Source organism: Giraffa tippelskirchi, chromosome 9, assembly GCF_054371585.1.
Source record: "Giraffa tippelskirchi isolate mGirTip1 chromosome 9, T2T-mGirTip1v1.2.pri, whole genome shotgun sequence".
Classification (NCBI taxonomy): domain Eukaryota; kingdom Metazoa; phylum Chordata; class Mammalia; order Artiodactyla; family Giraffidae; genus Giraffa; species Giraffa tippelskirchi.
This window is the reverse complement of record NC_137283.1, coordinates 54,698,022-54,714,602: the sequence shown is the minus strand read 5'-3', so window position 1 is coordinate 54,714,602 and position 16,581 is coordinate 54,698,022. Positions and strand designations below refer to the sequence as shown.

General features: G+C 53.2%; 1 protein-coding gene across 3 annotated transcripts in view; it reads left to right on the top strand.

Moving 5' to 3' along the window:
- Positions 1–16,581, top strand: part of PPARG (peroxisome proliferator activated receptor gamma) — a 172,007-nt gene that overhangs the window by 139,196 nt on the left and 16,230 nt on the right. Inside the window, exon 8 of one of the 3 annotated variants that reach the window (XR_014064367.1) lies at positions 10,808–10,893. The exons of the other annotated variants lie outside the window; for them this stretch is intronic. The gene's annotated coding sequence lies outside the window, so the exon portion shown is untranslated. The remainder of the gene's footprint in view (positions 1–10,807; positions 10,894–16,581) is intronic. 3 annotated transcript variants of the gene reach the window in all.

Genomic DNA, 16,581 nt, shown 5'->3' with positions numbered 1-16,581 from the left:
GTCCATGGGATTTCCCAAGCAAGAATACCAAAGTGGGTTGCCATTCCCTTCTCTATAGGATCTTCCTGACCCAGGGATCAAATCCCAGATCTCCAGCATTGCAGGCAGATCCTCCACTGTCTGAGCCGCCAGGAAAGCCCTAAAAGACCTCTTGTTTTTCCAACGTTTGCATTTTTAAAAGAGAACCTGAACAGGGCAGTGCTTAAGCCTCAGGAAGTGAGGCTGTCATGGGGGTGGGTTTCAGGCCCCTCCCTCCTCCCTGTCCTGCCTCATTGCTGGTCCACGCCTCGCTGTGACCAGGTGGGCTTGTGCAGAGGGACACGAGGCTTTGGAGGACAGCAGAGAACAGGAGGAAGCAAGCGGGACGGCGTCAGGCTCCCGTCTCCAGCCAGCCCAAGCCAGCCCAGAAAGCTCCCCCCCCCCACCCCCCGCTCGTAGGCTGGCTCCCACTCTTCTCAGAGATCCCCATCTACTGGAAATATGGGAAAGTCAGATTTGGGTGATAATTTATGTGGGTGCGGGGGAGGGGTGATTCAGACATTCCTGGGCCGGTCAGGTGAGCCCGTGGATTGGAGCCACCGAGAGTCAGTTCCCTGAGCAGCAGAGAAGACTGTGAAGTGGGGTCAGGAGCCTGATTGAGTAACGGAGTGCAGTCGGGGGAGGTGCGGCTCTGAGCCCAGCAGCGGATGGTCACTGAACTCTCTCCCCTGCTTAGCTCCACAGACCTGCGTCTGGATCCTAGGAAGGAAGAGACCTCTAGGTAGAGGTTAAAGAGCTTCGTTGATAAATCCTCTGTTCCCAGTTCTTTTCATGGGTTTTCTGGTTTAGTCTTACAAGAATCTAATGAGGCTCTTGAAAAATTCCTATGCCCACCGGCTTTTTGTTTGTTTGTTTTGGCCACTTCATGCTGCTTGGGGATCTTAGTTCCTTGACTAGGGATAAAACTCCAGCCCTCTGCGGTGAAAGCACCAAGTCTTCATCACTGGACCACCAGGGAAGTCCTCCTGTGCCCCTTTAAAGAATAGGTGGGCTTCCCTGATGGCTCAGAAGGTAAAGAATCCGCCTGCAATGCAGGGGACATGGGTTCTGTCCCTGGGTGGGGAAGGTCCCCTGGACGAGAGAATGGCAACCCACTCCAGTATTCTTGCCTGGAGAATTCCATGGACAGAGGAGCCTGGTGGGCTACAGTCCATGGCATCGCAAAGAGTCAGACACAACTGAGTGACTAACACTTTCACACTTCACAAGTGAAACGTAGAATTGTTAAGTGATTTGCCCAAGGGCACATTTTTAATTCGACAGAGAAAGGAGGGAGCCAATTTCTCGCACTTCACCTCAGCCCCAGTTGAAGCTCTGACACCACAAAGAAGCCTAGAGCAGTCAGGCAGCCACCAGACCAGAAACAGTCTTTTCAGGTGACACCTGTCAACCTCTAGAACCTCAACCTGATTGGTCCGCCACAGTCACATGATGAACCACCTGCCCAATCCCTGCCTCTGCGAGGATGCAGAAAGCCAATGTGTCTCCTGCCCAGCCCCAAAGCAGGGGCTGGGGCCCCCTCCAGCACTTGGAGAAAATGAGAACAGCTCCAATCAAACACCGGGGGATATTGCTAAAGGAAAAGGAAGTGGGTTCTGGAGGAGCAATAGCTGCAGTCATGTGAGGAAAACGTGGTATCTTCCATCCACCACAAGGCAAGGAGCATACACAGAATTGGGTCAGTGTCCCACCAGGAAACAGCAGGCACGCTCAGGTTGGGTAGTTTGAAGACAGCTTAATAAAAGGGTTATTTCCAAAGGGGTGAGCAGAGAGACCCCAAGGGGCAGTGCAGAGATCCAGGGTGAGACCCAGGGTCAGGCAGCAGTCACTAGAACCTGGAGGGAGAGTCAGTTGTGGGGAGAAGAGAGCCTGGGAGGACAGTGGTGTTGGTGCAGGGAGGTGGCCCTCTTACAGGGCACTAGGAGCCAGGCGAGTAAGCCCCAACCCCACTCTCTCCTTCTGTCTCAGGTGTGCGTCTCATTGACTGGGGCTGGCCAAAAACCACTCAGTGAGGATGTCTATTCATGCAAACCATGCAGGTCAGCCTCCAGCGGCAGGGAGAAAGACAGGGTGGGGATCTAGGGAGGTGGGTGGAAGGTACCCAGCACATTGACAGCCCAGCAGCTCTTGGAAGCAGGGCCCTTGGTCCTCATGCTGGGAAACTCCACTGCAGGCAGCGTTCTCCCTGTTAAGAGTGCTTGAAAGCCACCCAGGGAATGTGCATAAGTGCAGTTTTCCGGGGTGTTTCCAGACTCTGATTCAGTGTGTCTTAGCATGGGGTTCACCCAAGGGTGCAGGCAATATCTGGGAGAGGCGGTTGCAGGAAGCAGTGGTGACAGAGTGAGGAGAACCCGACGGGAAAGGAGGAGAAGTCAGTATACATGTCTGGTGGCAACGTTGCTGGCCTCTCAGTAGGTAAATACTCCCAGGACTGTTCCCCGGAAGGACAGTCCCCACCCTCCACTGGTTGAGCGCACCGATGCTAGGAATTGTCCCAAGCATGTCTGCATGTGAGCCTCGAAGGCTCCCACAACCGGGGAGAAGATCCTGGGGCAGAATGGGAAAAGGGGTGCTGCACGTACCAGGCGTGGGACCCTGACAGCTGAAGGCAAGTCTGATCCTGCACGAGACCACCTGACTTCTGCGGCTGATCACAAGTGGGCCTGGGATGTGACGTGGGCACCAGGTGCCCATGCCTCTGCCCGACGAGTCTGGTGTAGGGCCCCAAACCCGCGCTGTAGGTGCACTTCCCAGACGCTCCTGAAAGAGACGGTTGGTAAACCACAACTGGGAAGACTGCCAAGGAGAATGGAACACTTATGTTTTAGGTACCAGGGGCTGTGAGTGAGTCAGGAGTCCCTCAGAAGAGGGAGTGAGTGGTTGATTGTGCTGATATATCATTTTGGGTGTATCAGTTATCTACTGCTGCATAACAAGCTACCCTCAAACATCTGGTGGCCTGAAACAGTGATAATCGTTTAATCATCTCACGCAGTATCTGTGGGTCAGATTTCGAGGCGGCTCAGCTGGGAGGTTTTGACTTGGGAGTATCTCAGAGGTTGCATCCAAGTGTCAGCTGGGACTGCATCCTTGGAAGGTCCTTGACTGTGGCTGTGGGGTCTGCTTCCAAGATGGCGCGCTCACATGGCAATCGGCGGGAGGCCTCGGCTCGTCACCCTGTAGACCTCCCTGCTTGGGTGTCCTCACAGCATGGCAGCTGGCTTCCCCCAGGGTGCGGGATCCCAAAGAGCAAGGTGAACCCACAATGCCTTTTCTCACCTAGCCTTGGAAGTTGTGTTCCGTCATTTCCACGAGATCCTGCTGGTCACACAGGCCAGCCCTCTTCACGGTGGGAGAGGAGTACCCGGTGTATGGATACCAGGAACCTTGGGTCACAGGGGGGTCACCTTGGAGGCTGGCTGCCACCCCAGTGTTTGCACAGAGCCTGGCAGGTCCAGCTGCCCAATTAGTGTCTGGCGAGTGCCGGCCGTGTCCCAGCCTCGGGCGGGGCTTGACACAGCCCCTACCCCCAAGGGCTTGTATTATTCTTGGAAATGTAAGCTAGAGAGTGAATCAGGAGAGGCCAGTACAAGCTAGTGCTCAAGAGAACCACAGATGAATAGACTCACGGAGCTCACCATGGCCCCAGAGGTGGTCCAGACACCTTCGTGGCAGGCAGAGAACCGGCTGAGCCCCTGTTCTCACCTCAAGGGCAAGTTCCTTGGAAGCTAGGCACAGGAGGCCCTGGGCCTCAGCCAGCTGGCTGGGTGACACTGAGCTGGTCCTGTCCCCTGTTTCTTGACCAAAGGCTGACACCACCCAGGATAGTTGCTCCAGTTTGAGACAAGCCTAGAGGCTGAGGGCTGGACAGGCCCTGAGAGACCATCAGGTCTCACGTCTGATGTGTGATCACGTCCAGAAAGAAAAGGGGGTTATCTCAGGCCCCTGGGGAACTAACACACACTAGGCACCCTCTTTGAGCCAGGCCTGTGCTGGAACCTTCACCCTCGTTGTGCCATTTAGTCTTTACAGAAACCCTGAACCGCAGGAATGATAAACCTCATTTTACAGAAGAGAAATGGACTGTCTGGAGTCACAGCTGAGTAACGGTAGGGCCTAAACTTCAACGCTGGTCTCTCTGACCCTGAAGGCCTTGCAGGGTAGAATGTAGACAAACGGAAGATGGCAGAGTCGGACATCCGTGCCCCCAGCAACAGTGGGCTCTGGGGACCGTGTTTATCTCTAGCCCCTCCAGCCCTGGCGCGAGCTCCCTGGATGGTGCCAGGACACGCGGCCGTGTTTAGCAATCCCCGGTGGAGCCGGCCACTGTGGGATGGAGCATGAGGTGGTGACACCGCGGGGCTCTTGGCTGCCTTTACGGTCCCCATTGCAAGAAGGGCGGCCGCCATGTGAGACGGTTATTGCCACACGCACAGGGCTCAGCATCTCAGAATAAGGCCACTGGGGACTCGGGGGACCTGAGCTCTGGTGCAAAGGCTCAGATGATCAGCACCAGAGTTGTGCAAGGGATTGGGTCAAGGGTTTGCCGATAAACAGGGCTGGGTTCCTTAGATACGAACACAACAAGCTGTTACTGGGTATCCAGTAGGGTGGCAGCCACCGGCCAAGGCACTGAATTATTTCACATTTTGACAGCATTCCTGGGTTGGGGGAGGCATCTTTATCTCTCTTACAAGATGAGGAAAGTGAGGCTGAGGAGGGAAATGATATCCGCAGTCACAATTCTTTAGGGCCTGAGTCAGAATTGGAGCTCAGGGCTACGTGACTCTCAGGCGCCCACCCCAGGCTGCCCCCTCGGTTCTAAGGACAGGCTCTCTGTGTTGAGGTTGGGTGGTCAGAGGGGAGACCCTTTCTTTGTGCTTACAACAGGATCCTTCATGCAGCAGTTTCCAGATTTACAGTTTCGCCCAGGGGTTAAACATGGGGCGTTAGGTGTCTGACAGGCATTCAAGTCCTGCCACTTGCAAGTTTTGTGGCTCCGGGCAAGCCTCTTGGCTTGGGTGAGTCTCAGTTTCTTCCCGCCCAGAACCAGCTAAGAATCTGTGCTCAAAGGCCAATGAGAGAGTGGGAACTCCATGCCCTGCATCTTGAGTTCCACAAGAGCTTGGAAACCACTTAGTAGGCAGTCACCATCTAACTAACTTTCGCATCTGCGGAGCACGGAGTCTGGTGCACTCCAACCCATGGTGCGAGGCCCCCTGTAAATGTCACCGCCTCTGAGGAGCCTCCCTTGATTCCACTGGCCCTCTTCACCACATTCTCAGTTCTGCATTCCTCTAAGGCCCTGGACAGACCTCTGTGTTGGCATTTATCAGGTTGGAGACAAATACAGTTTCTTGGCAAAGAGCAAGACAGACCTGGAGTCCAGTCCACCTCTGCCTTTCTAGCTGTGCAGCCCTGGACAAGTGATTCCATGTCTTTGATCGTCAGCATCCTTTTCTGAAAACAGGAATGGCAACCCTGCCTTCTCAGGGTAATTACGAGAATGAAATGCTGTTCATGCTCTTAGCACAGGGATTGACACAAACTAAATGGGTAATAAATTCTGTCATTGGAAGGACTGATGCTGAAGCTGAAGCTCCACTACTCTGGCCACCTGATGCAAAGAGCTGACTCTTTGTAAAAGATCCTGATGCTGGGAAAGATTGTGGGCAGAAGGAGAAGGGGGCGACAGAGGATGAGATGGTTGGATGGCATCACCAACTCAATGGATGTGAGTTTGAGCAAACTCCGGGAGATGGTGGAGGACATGGAAGCCTGGCATGCTGCAGTCTCTGGGGTCGCAAAGAGTTGGACACGACTGAATGGCTCAACAACAAATCAATGCTATCAGTGTTGTCATTGTTGCTGTCATTATTGCTGCTGTTGTGCAGATATCCTTTTGTCCATCCATCTCTCCCCTCCAGCTCTGAAGTTACAGGTAGCCAGGGAGGACCTAGGAGCCTGGCCCCTGCTGATCATCTGTTATGCACCCATCTCCAGCTGGGGGCTTCCAGTAGGCTGTGATCCCATTCCACCCTGCTGGCCTGTGGCATTCTTGTCATTCTTACAGAGAAACGCATGGAAGCCCAGAGAGGTGGAGTAACTTGCCAAAGGCCGCACACCATGCAAGAGGTGGAACCAGTCCAGCTTTTCCCAGCAAACCTATCATGTTTGTCTCTGCATCCCGGGGACCCGAGAAATGCCTGCTGATGAATGATCAGCATCCAGGCTCGGGCCGTGAAGCATGACGTCCAGGAGGGGGTCTGCTTAGGCCTCAGGGCTGTGGATTTTGCAGGGGCAGATAAGGGTCCTCCTCCAGTTTGATGCAAATGCTCCTGCTGGGACGGACGAAGGCAGCTGGACACACAGCCTCTGGAATCCCATCCCTCCCTGCCCAGCCCAGCCTCCTTGCTTCACACAGCTTCCCATGGGGACCGTCCACCTCAGCCCCAGACCTGGGCTCAGAGTATCCCCACCCCTGTGTCCTGCTTCTGGGCTTTGGGGGCAATATCTTTCATTTCTTTTTCTTTGCCATGCAATTCATTTTATTTTAGGAAAAAAAAAATGTACTTAGCAGAGAATGAAATTTTCTATTTATTTCAAATATTCATTTCACAATGAAGACTGAGCAGTTAAGAATCAATCACAGCAGGACATGGAGAGCCATTAACAACTCCCAAACTCCCAGTCTAAGTGACACATGTGTTGTTGTTTAGTCGCTAAGTCGTGTCCGATTGCAGCCCACCAGGTCCTCTGTGTATGGGATTTTCCAGCCAAGAGTATTGGAGTGGGTTGCCATTTCCTATTCCAGGGGATCTTCCCCACCCAGGGATCGAACCTGCATCTCCTACAAGTCTCCTGCGTTAGCCGGCAGATTCTTTACTGCTGAGCCACCCGAGAAGCCCAAATGACATGTGTACCTTGACTTTTTTTTTTTAACCAAAATGCTGTTCGGAAACTGCTTCATCATCTTCAAAAAATGTTGGGAGAAAAATAATCCCTGTTGGTGAGAGACGAGGTGCACACTGCGGATGACACAGGACAGGAGCAAATAGCCAGCACTGCCGACATCTGGTGGGGGTTTCCTCTCCGATGATGTTTCTCTGCTGTCGGTGATACAGGCACGGCCGTAGCACAGCACTTGAGCAGAAGAGCCAATCTTGTTTTCTTTCTAAATCAGATGAAGATGTTTTCAGGGTGGGAGGTTGTGGGAAGTTGAAGCAGAGCCTCTGATCGTCTGCAGGACTTACTAGTCTGCCAGAGGCAGGCAGCTCCATCCCCACAAAAAGACAGGGTGCAAAGGGTCCCCAACCCAGGTCCCCCGGTCACGGTCACAGCTCCAGCACCTACCCCTCCTTCACGGCCTCCATGCCGTAGGCGCATCAGCGGCTCAGCCACCTCCAGGCCACCACCCAGGTCCGTGGCTACGGCCCCTTCATCCCCACCTCCCCCTTTATCCAGAACCATGCAGCAGCATCACCTCTGGGACTACAGGCTTTAGGGGAGAAAAGGCCAGTAAATTCTTCTCTGGGAGAAGCTGACGTGGGAGGGACGGAGATGAGATCTCTCTTTCTTCCTACGTCTCTTGCAGGAACAAGAACAAGTCAGGAGTTAATACGCTGACACGTCGTCCCGCCTGAAACTAATACCCACAGTAAACAGACACATAACCTCTCTTTTGTAACCTCTTTCCATTCCCTCTCTTCTTCATGTTTTCTCTCCTATTCAGGCTTTTCTCCTTCTCCTCCTGTTTCCTGGCCACTCCAGCCCTGGGTGGCCTCGCCCTCTCTTGAGCTCCTAAGGCTGCGGGATCCCAGATCTTAGGGCCCCTGGACGAGGCAATTCAGGCCACTGCTGTGCATGCTGGGTTTGGCTGGCCTTCAAGCACCACAGGCCCTTGGTGGAACCCAGGAGGAAACAGCCAGGGGCTAAGCAGGAGCCACTCTTGACCAAGAGGTACGAAGTTGGACAGAAGACCTAATCTCCGTTGATGCAGCATGGAGGCTGCTTCTAGGCTACGTCTATGGGGCCTGACCAAGTGTCAGCCTGAGCTTAAGGGCACTCCTGGTGTCTGTGGGCTGCCGTGGAGAGGTGGGGGAGACCCAGAGAAGCTTGGACGGCCCCCAGGGCGCTGGCAGCCAGCGTCCTGGTTAGTGGTGACAACAGCTGGGCAGGGTGGCTCAAGAGCAGGCAGGACAGAGAGGGGAGGTCCTGGAGCATCTGGAGGAGGTAAAGATGGATGCTCTGTGGGCAGTGGCCAACCCCAGTGGCAACAGAGAGGCCTCCTGAGTGCCCTAGCCCCTCCTGTGGCTTCACCCAATTGACCTAGTTTGTTAGCCGCTCAGTCGTGTCCGACTCTGCGACCCCATGGACTGTAGCCCACTAGGCTCCTCTGTCTGTGGGATTCTCCAGCCCAGAATACTAGAGTGGGTTCCCGTTCCCTTCTCCAGGGGATCTTCCTGACCCACGGACTGAACCCAGGTCTCCTGCATTGCAGGCGGGTTCTTTACCGTCTGAGCCACTTGCTTTAGCCGTAGCCTAATTCAGGCTGCGGCAGGCAGTCAAGACGGAGAACTCAGAGGAAGGAACCACTCCTATCACTTGTCTTTCTTCTTTTAAAAGTGTATTTGGCTGTACCGAATCTTAGTTGCAGCATGTGGGCTCCTAGGTAAAGGCATGCAGGATCTAGTGCTCTGACCAGGGATGGAGACCACATCCCCTGCACTGGGAACGTGGAGTCTTAGCCACTGAACCCCCAGAGAAGTCCTCCGTCACCTTTCTTTTTATGTGCTCATTCAAGTATGCTCCAGTCGCTCAGTAACGTCCGACTCTTTGCAGCCCCATGGACTGTAGCCCACCAGGCTCCTCTGTTCATGAGATTTTCCAGGCAAGAATACTGGAGTGGGTTGTCATTCCCTTCTCCAGGGGATCTTCCCAACCCAGGGTTCGAACCTGCTTCTCTTGCATCTTCTGCATTGACTGGCAGATTCTTCCCCACTAGCAATACCTGGGAAGCCCCTGTATTGACTCATGGTAACGGTAAGATGAGTGGTCCCTGCCCTCGCCAACCCAGCACCCAGACTGCTGGTGACTTTCTCACTGCCAGTGTCATCTGAAAGCTCAGATGGTAAAGAATCGCCTGCAATGCAGGAGACCCTGGTTCAAGTCCTGGGTCAGGAAGATCCGCTAGAGAAGGGATAAGCTATCCACTCTAGTATTCTTGGGCTTCCCTTGTGGCTCAGCTGGTAAAGAATCCGCCTGCAATGCCGGAGACCTGGGTTTGATCCCTGGGTTGGGAAGATCCCCTGGAAAAAGTAAAGGCTACCCACTCCAGTATTGTGGCCTGGAGAATTCCATGGACTGTATAGTCCGTGGGGTCGCAAAGAGTTGGACATGACTGAGCAACTTTCAGTTTCACTTCACTTTCGGTGTCATCATGATGAACCCAACAGAGAAGCTACTGTAGAACTTGTTGTTCAGTCACTAATTGAGCAACAGGTGGACTTCACTGTTCCCTGACTGTCCTGTGGTTCTTCTGCTTCTTTCCTTGCTGGGAGCTGTACCTTTCATGAGTGTCAGGTTTCAGCCATGCTCCCCGCTCCCCAAAGTATCATCTGCTCTCTGATAACTGAGGCATCACCTTGTTAAAGGCCTACGCCTCATTTTAAATCCAGCAGGTACCCAGCACATCTCAGGTTCTCCATTGGCTTTTACACTTTCATTCAGTCATGGAGATCAGGGAAGGGGCCTGGAGGAGACCCATTTCCCAGTCGACTCCAGCGAAGCTGCCAGCAGATCAAGGCCCCTCTAGTAGCGTTCCCTTGCTCACACACCTTCAATGTCTCCCTGTGACCTACAGGATAAGATTACAAGTTTTAACCACCATAGAAGGTCCCCATAGTCTGACTTCAGCTGGCCTCTCCAGCCTCACCTCCCAACCCAACCACACAGGGCCACAGAGCCTTCTCCAGCTGTTCCTGGTCCGTTCAGCAACCCAAACCCTCCCTGGGTCTCTCCTTAGTTCTCCCCCAGCACTTTTATTCTAATCCTCATCAAATTATAACTTAGATTCCCACAGGATTTTATCCACCCATCACAGAGACTGCACCTTCCTAGGCTTGGAGGTGTGTCTTAGCTGAGAATCCTCCGTACCCTGCACTCAGTAAATACCCAGTCATCGCACCAGATGCTTTTTACAAACAGGAACTCTAATCTCTCTGTGTGTGTCTGTACACACAGTCGCTCAGTCATGTCTGACTCTTTGCAACCCCATGGACTGCATCCCACCAGGCTCCTCTGTCCTTGGGATTCTCCCAGCAAGAATACTGGAGTGGGTTGCCATGCCCTTCTCCAGGGGATCTTCGTGACATAGGGATCCAACCCACATCCTTTTGTATCTCCCACATTGGCAGGAGGGTTCTTTACCACTGCGCCACCTGGGAAGGTGTAATCGCCATGGTAACCTCACAACCCAGACAGTGCTTTCCCCAAAATGAAGTCTCAGGCTAAGCAACTTGCCCCAACATCGCATCCACTTAGCTTCAAAGGCAGGACTCTTTACAGTGTGTCCATACTACAAAAAGAAAAAAAACAAAAACCAATGACTCTGCTTCACCAGAGTAGTAGCATTACCTGCTGATGGGATTAGGTGGGACCTAATCCCACCTCTCACGGGACCTCGGGACCTCGTGTTTTCTTTTGTTTTGTTTTGTTTCTTGGAGCTCACTACCAGGACAGACACCCCCCTCCTTTTCTGAAATTTCAGATTTCCTCCACTGTTAAGGCGCTTGGTATTAATAGCTTCCTTCTTGGGCTGATGAAGATAATACTCACAGAGCATGGGGGCTGTAGGTAAGTCTTCTCCCTTCCTGGGTGATGGCTGAGCAGTGCTGACTGGGGCAGAGCAGGGGGCAGGGCCCTGTCCTTCCTGAGGTCCCCCAGCATCACACATCTGATTCATCTGGGCGGGGGTCGGGGCAGGAGCCAGACTCCCTGGTCACTGACGAAATGTGTCTGTCTCTGTCGGGCCTGTTGGGAAACGCTGAGCCTGGAGAGGAAGGTGAGGTAGGGGCAGCTGCTCCCCGCCACCACCAACGCCGCCGCCAGGTCCAGGCAGCTTGAGCAACCCCCACCCCCACCCCCACCCCGGCAGTTGCTCCATCTGCAAACGGGGCGACGATGCCCCAGGGTGCCGAGTTGCACCATGTTCTTAGAAAGCGGCCTCTGTACACGCATTTCCATCTGGTCCCCGGCCTGGTTTTGTTTAATCAGTGTCTTTTTCACTTCCAAATGTCTGAGGGCAAATCGGGCGACGAGATATGGTGAAACGATGGTGATTAGCCAACTTCCCCTGAGCATTCACCCCGCACCCTGCCCGCGGTGCCAAGAAGGAGGCCATATGCACGAGGTGCCCACCCCGACCCTCACAGTGGGTACCGTTCTCCCCCCTCACCTGGGGAGGAACACGCCGGCTTCCACAGGGCGAAGGGTCCTGGCCGTGCTCACACAGCTGGTAAATGGTAGGGCCAGGATGCAAACTCTCCCTGCGTGATTCTGGCCCTCTTCCCGGCTGCTCCATGCTGCTCCCCACGAGGGCCAAGAACCTGGGCTTTGAGATCGGGCTGTTCTGGGTTGAATCTCAGCAGTGCCTGGGTCGCCAGCAGGCCCTGCCTCCTATCTCAGCCTCACTTTCCCTGCCTAGAGAATCAGTGGGTTAGAACAGTTCACGCATGTGCGTGTAAGCGTGCTCAGTCGTGTCCGACTCTTTCTGACCCCATGGACTGCAGCCTGCCAGACTACTCTGTCCATGGGATTCTCCAGGCGAGAATAATGGAGCGGGTCGCCACGCCCTCCTCCTGGGGATCTTCCCGACGCAGGGATTGAACCCACATCTCCCGCACTGGCAGGCAGATTCTTTACCACTGCGCCAACAGATCACTGGTTCTCAACTGTTACTTTAGCTTTAAAATAATAATAGTAATACTAGAATGCTTCAAGCAGGTATGGTCTGCAGACAGGCAGGAGGGAACTTGGTAGGGTGAGGGAAACATTCTCCAAGTGGATTGTGGTGATGTCTTTTCTGAAAAGCCTTAACTTGGACACTTACAGTGGGTGAATTTTATGGCAGGTAAATTATCCCTCAATCAAGCTGTAAAGAATTATATTGTTTCATGAAATAGTGACATTCAACCCCCAGGACCCCACTGGATTGTTTGAAAATCCTCGGGCCGAGTGGACTCTGGATGGCCTTCAGACTCTGACCTTGGGGGATTCTGAGGTCACTTTAGTTCACTCTGTGCAGCCGGCTCTGGTCCTCTGGGAGGACAAGGATGTGATCCAACCCAGCCCCGCACAGCACGTGGACCACAGCAGGCTCTCCTGGGCATCCGGAGATGAGAGGTGCCCATAATGGGAGGGACACCTTGTACGTTCTCACAGTGTTCACTCAACTTGGGGTGCTGGAGGCGGGCACTGTGTTTTCATGTCTGAACCAATCCCAACATTGATGCACAGAGTAGATACCTGGTAATGGTTCGTTGAATACATTTTAACAGTGAATGGATAAGTGGCTCAGTCCCTGCTCGTGGGACAAGCTGAGGAGGTAAGACGTCTGTGTATATACATGCACCGTGTATTACTTAGGATGTAACTTTATTTTTTTTAACGTATTTTTCTTTCCAAAAAAAAAATTATTTGGCTACACCGGGTCTTAGTTATGGCATGCAGGATATTTCGTTGCGGCATGCAATCTCTTAGTTGTGCCACATGGGATCTAGTTCCCTGACCAGGGATCGAACCCAGGTCCCCTGCATCGGGAGCGCAGGGTCTTAGGCGCTGGACCACAGGGAAGTCCCTAGGATTGTAACATTATGGCGTAGGAAATTTACTGAGAAAGCACGAGAAAGAGAAAGATGGGTCAAAAGCAACCCTGGGTCTACACAGCTGACCCAGCTTGTGTCTTTAGGCAGCCTGAATGGGACGAGGCCGCTGTAACCATTTCCAGTCCTCATATTCCTCCCTGTCAAGATTCAGACCCCAGGAGAAGGGCATGTGATTGGCTAAATGGGGTCAGAAGTGCTGCTTGGGCACTTCTATTGACAGACTGCCTTTAGTGAAGGGAGGAAGGGCTCAAAACCCTAACTGGGTTCTTTTTTTTTTTTTTGGCTGCACTGGGTCTTAGTTGCAGTATGCAGGATTGTGTTTTCGTTGGGGCCGCATGCAGAATCTTTGGTTGGGGCATGTGGGATCCAGTTCCCTGACCAGGGATCGAACCCAGGTCTCCTGCATTGGGAGTGCAGAGTCTTAGCCACTGGACCACCAAGGAAGTCCCCCAGGCTGGGTTCTGCTTCTAGAAGAAAGCAGGATACGTCCTGGGCAGATCAAAACAACTGATATCCACTGGAAAGTTTCCCTGATTGCAAAAGATGGAGACGCAAGTTGGAAGAATTAACAGAGATCACCAAGGCAATGGGAACTCAGTACCGTGAATGCGGAGCCATCCTTGAGCACCGGGTGGGGGTCAATGGGCAGAGAAGGGAGTGGTCGGTGGGCTAGGGAGTTAAGGAGAACCAGGGCAACTTATAGGTTCTTCTTCTTTAAAACTCTTGGCCTAGCTTCTGACTGATCTTGATAGCCATCTCTCAGCACTCAGGCCGTTTCCTCCCTGTTCTGGAAACCTAGGGAGTCCACGGGGTTTGATGAAATGGTCCGAGGAGGACCGTGCCAGGCCAGGTACGCGGACGCCTCTGCGGTCCTCAGGCCTCCACCTGAGCCATTGGCCGGCTCGCACTTGCTGCAGTTCCGGTTCTGGCTTATATTTCAGATAAAATGGGGGAAAGGATGAACACCTTCCAGACGCCTTCTGTGGCACCTGCTGTGCATCTGTTTTCTGATTTAATGCTCGCCGCCGGTCTGCGGGGTGAGTATTAACCCCATCTGGCAGTCCGAGCTGCTGAGAGGGACAAGTCCCAGAGGCAGGATTTGAACTCAGGACCAGCAAGCTCCCTGTAGTACCATGTGCCTCCCTGCTGGTCCCTTCAGCTCAGACAGGTCCTGTGACTTCTCTGCGTTTCCCCATCTGCAGATCAGGGAGTTAAAAGCTCAAGGAGGGTCACCTCCAGCCCTAGTGAAACTGCTCAGGAGCATCACAGACAGTCCTAGAGAACCCAGGGCAGGTGCAGGCCGGTCCAGGCTGGGCCCATGGTAAGGCCGCCCCCTGCCGCTGGAGATGCCCGATTGAAGTGGCTTTCAGCAAGGGACCAGTCAGCAGGGCACAGGCAGGAGGCAAGACCCGAGCCTGTGAGTCAGCCCACCTCTCCCGGGCACCAGAGGCGGCGGGGACAACCGTGTCTGGGCCCCTGGCCCCCACCCCCAGAGGTAGCCCGCCATCCAGGGGGCACAGCCGCGCAGACTTCTGCGGCCATCAGGAGTACGTGCTCAGACACACACACGCAGACTCTGCAAACAATGCAGGGAAATAAAGTTCTCACAGGAAACAGTATCATATTGACTCAGACCCATCCATAAAACAAACCCCAGGTACCTGGGGCCTGCTCAGAGAACGGCTGCCGGGGAGATAGCAGGCAGGCCGCTCTCTCCTGGGCCCCGAGAGGAAGTGGGTGCCGCCAGGGGGAAGAGCAGCTTCCCCTGGCTGCTCCAACGCTGGCCCAGGATCTGAGTTATTTGTCAAAAAGAGAGAGAAAAAAAAAAATGATTTTTCGAAAGAAGCGCAAGTCCCAAAGCATTACAGCCTCTTTGCCTTGTCACAAGGAGCTGTGTTGCAAAAACCCTTCTCAATAGCATGAGATTTTGCAAGTGATTTGCCATGTCAATGCAGAAAATATTACCATCTCCAGAGGCCTGTGTCTTCATCAGCCTTTACTCGGCACAGCAGGCTCGACCATTGCCAGGGTAGAAAGAGGTGTTAGTCTAGTGTGTTCTCAGATTTGAGAAGGTAGTTTGGTGCATGTGCAAGGCCTCAGGCAGACCGAGGCCTCTGGCTGTATGTCGTCTACATGTTTGGAGACTCAGTCTCCTCACCTGCAAAGTGGGTCTGCCTTGGGACCTCAAGTAAGAAAAGATGGGTTTAACACATGGCACAGAATTTGTTTTCCTGACCCTTTGTGAGAAGTACCTTGGAAAAGTGACTTGGGAATCTGAAGACCTTCATTTGAGTCCTGCCTCCTCCCTTTCTTAATCCTGGGAGCGTGGCCAAGCCCCTGCCCCCTCTCTGTATCTCGGTTTCCTCCTCTGGAAAAGCAAGAGTCTAACCAGCCCTGACCTGCCTGCCTCCCAGGGTGTGACATAGCTGTTGAGGGAGAAAGAGTTGTCAGCCAGGACACTAGGTCATGAGGAGTTCGGGTACCAAGGAAGTGGCACCTGGAGTGTTTGGGTTGTTGCAGTCTCGGCTGAGCCCTGGATGTGGTTTCACATTTCGGTGCCTTATGTATGCTTTTCTAACTCATAGATTTTTCCTTTTCTTAGCTTCCAACAAACTCCTATTCATCCTTCAAAACCCAGCTTCAGTGTCCCCTTTTCTGTCTGACAGCCCTGAACCTCCTGCGAACAATTGCTTTCTCTTCTGTGCTTCCACGGTGCCCCGTCCTTCTCTCTGTCATAACAGCTATCATGCTGTCTTATCATTTACTTCTTTATAGTTGTCTCGTGTGTGGAAATAACAAGCTTAGTCAGTTAGGAATTGACTTCTGAGTTTATTTGCTCCAGACTTTTAAAATTTCCTCAGTCTGATTGGATCCGCAGAAGGAAATTTCCTTCTCCAAGTGACAGTGTGGATTATTGCTCTGTAAGACATGTCTGAAGACGCCCACATGTACAAACCAAGTGTCCTTCAAGAGACACAGCTTTGCCTTCAAGCTTTAGAAGCTTGTTTTTCTACCAAACAGATGCCAGATGGGTCTGCACTAAAGGCAACTAATGTGTATCTGCATTTTTAAGAGGTTTTAATGTGTAACTATTTAATTCTTCCCAGGGAGACGTTTTGTAGGTCACAGGGATATTTTGTAAATATTCCGCTTCTTGTGTGTTGGAGGGCAAGTGTCAATGAGAAGTCAGAGCCCCAAAGCCCAGCTGTTTTGCCAGCCCCCAAGTCAGCTCCGAGGGCGAGATAGAGGATGTGTTTCAGCCCTAAGGAGTGAACTCCTTGAGATGGGTGTCTGTCAGGCAGCGTCGTCTAGAGCACTTCCTAGAAATCTTGACCCGTCTCTGTCAGTGGGGAAGGCTAATTAAAAGGAAATAAAAGACTAGTGGCCAGGAGATTCCAACGTGCTGAAAAAACAAAGGCCGCCAACCTGGAAACCGAGAGCTGAGTCAGCTGTCCACTTCGTTCTGTCCGGCTCCCACACCCCCCCCCACCCAAACACTCTTCCCTTTGCCTGATTTCCCACCCCCAGCACCTCCTTGCCCCTGTTTACCCCCCAAGGGGTCGGTGGAGACAGCCTTTGAAGCTGAAGCTAAGGCCGTCACCCAGGCCCTGACACCGAGTCCAGACCCCTCGACGGCTGCCCTGCTTCTTCCTCATCC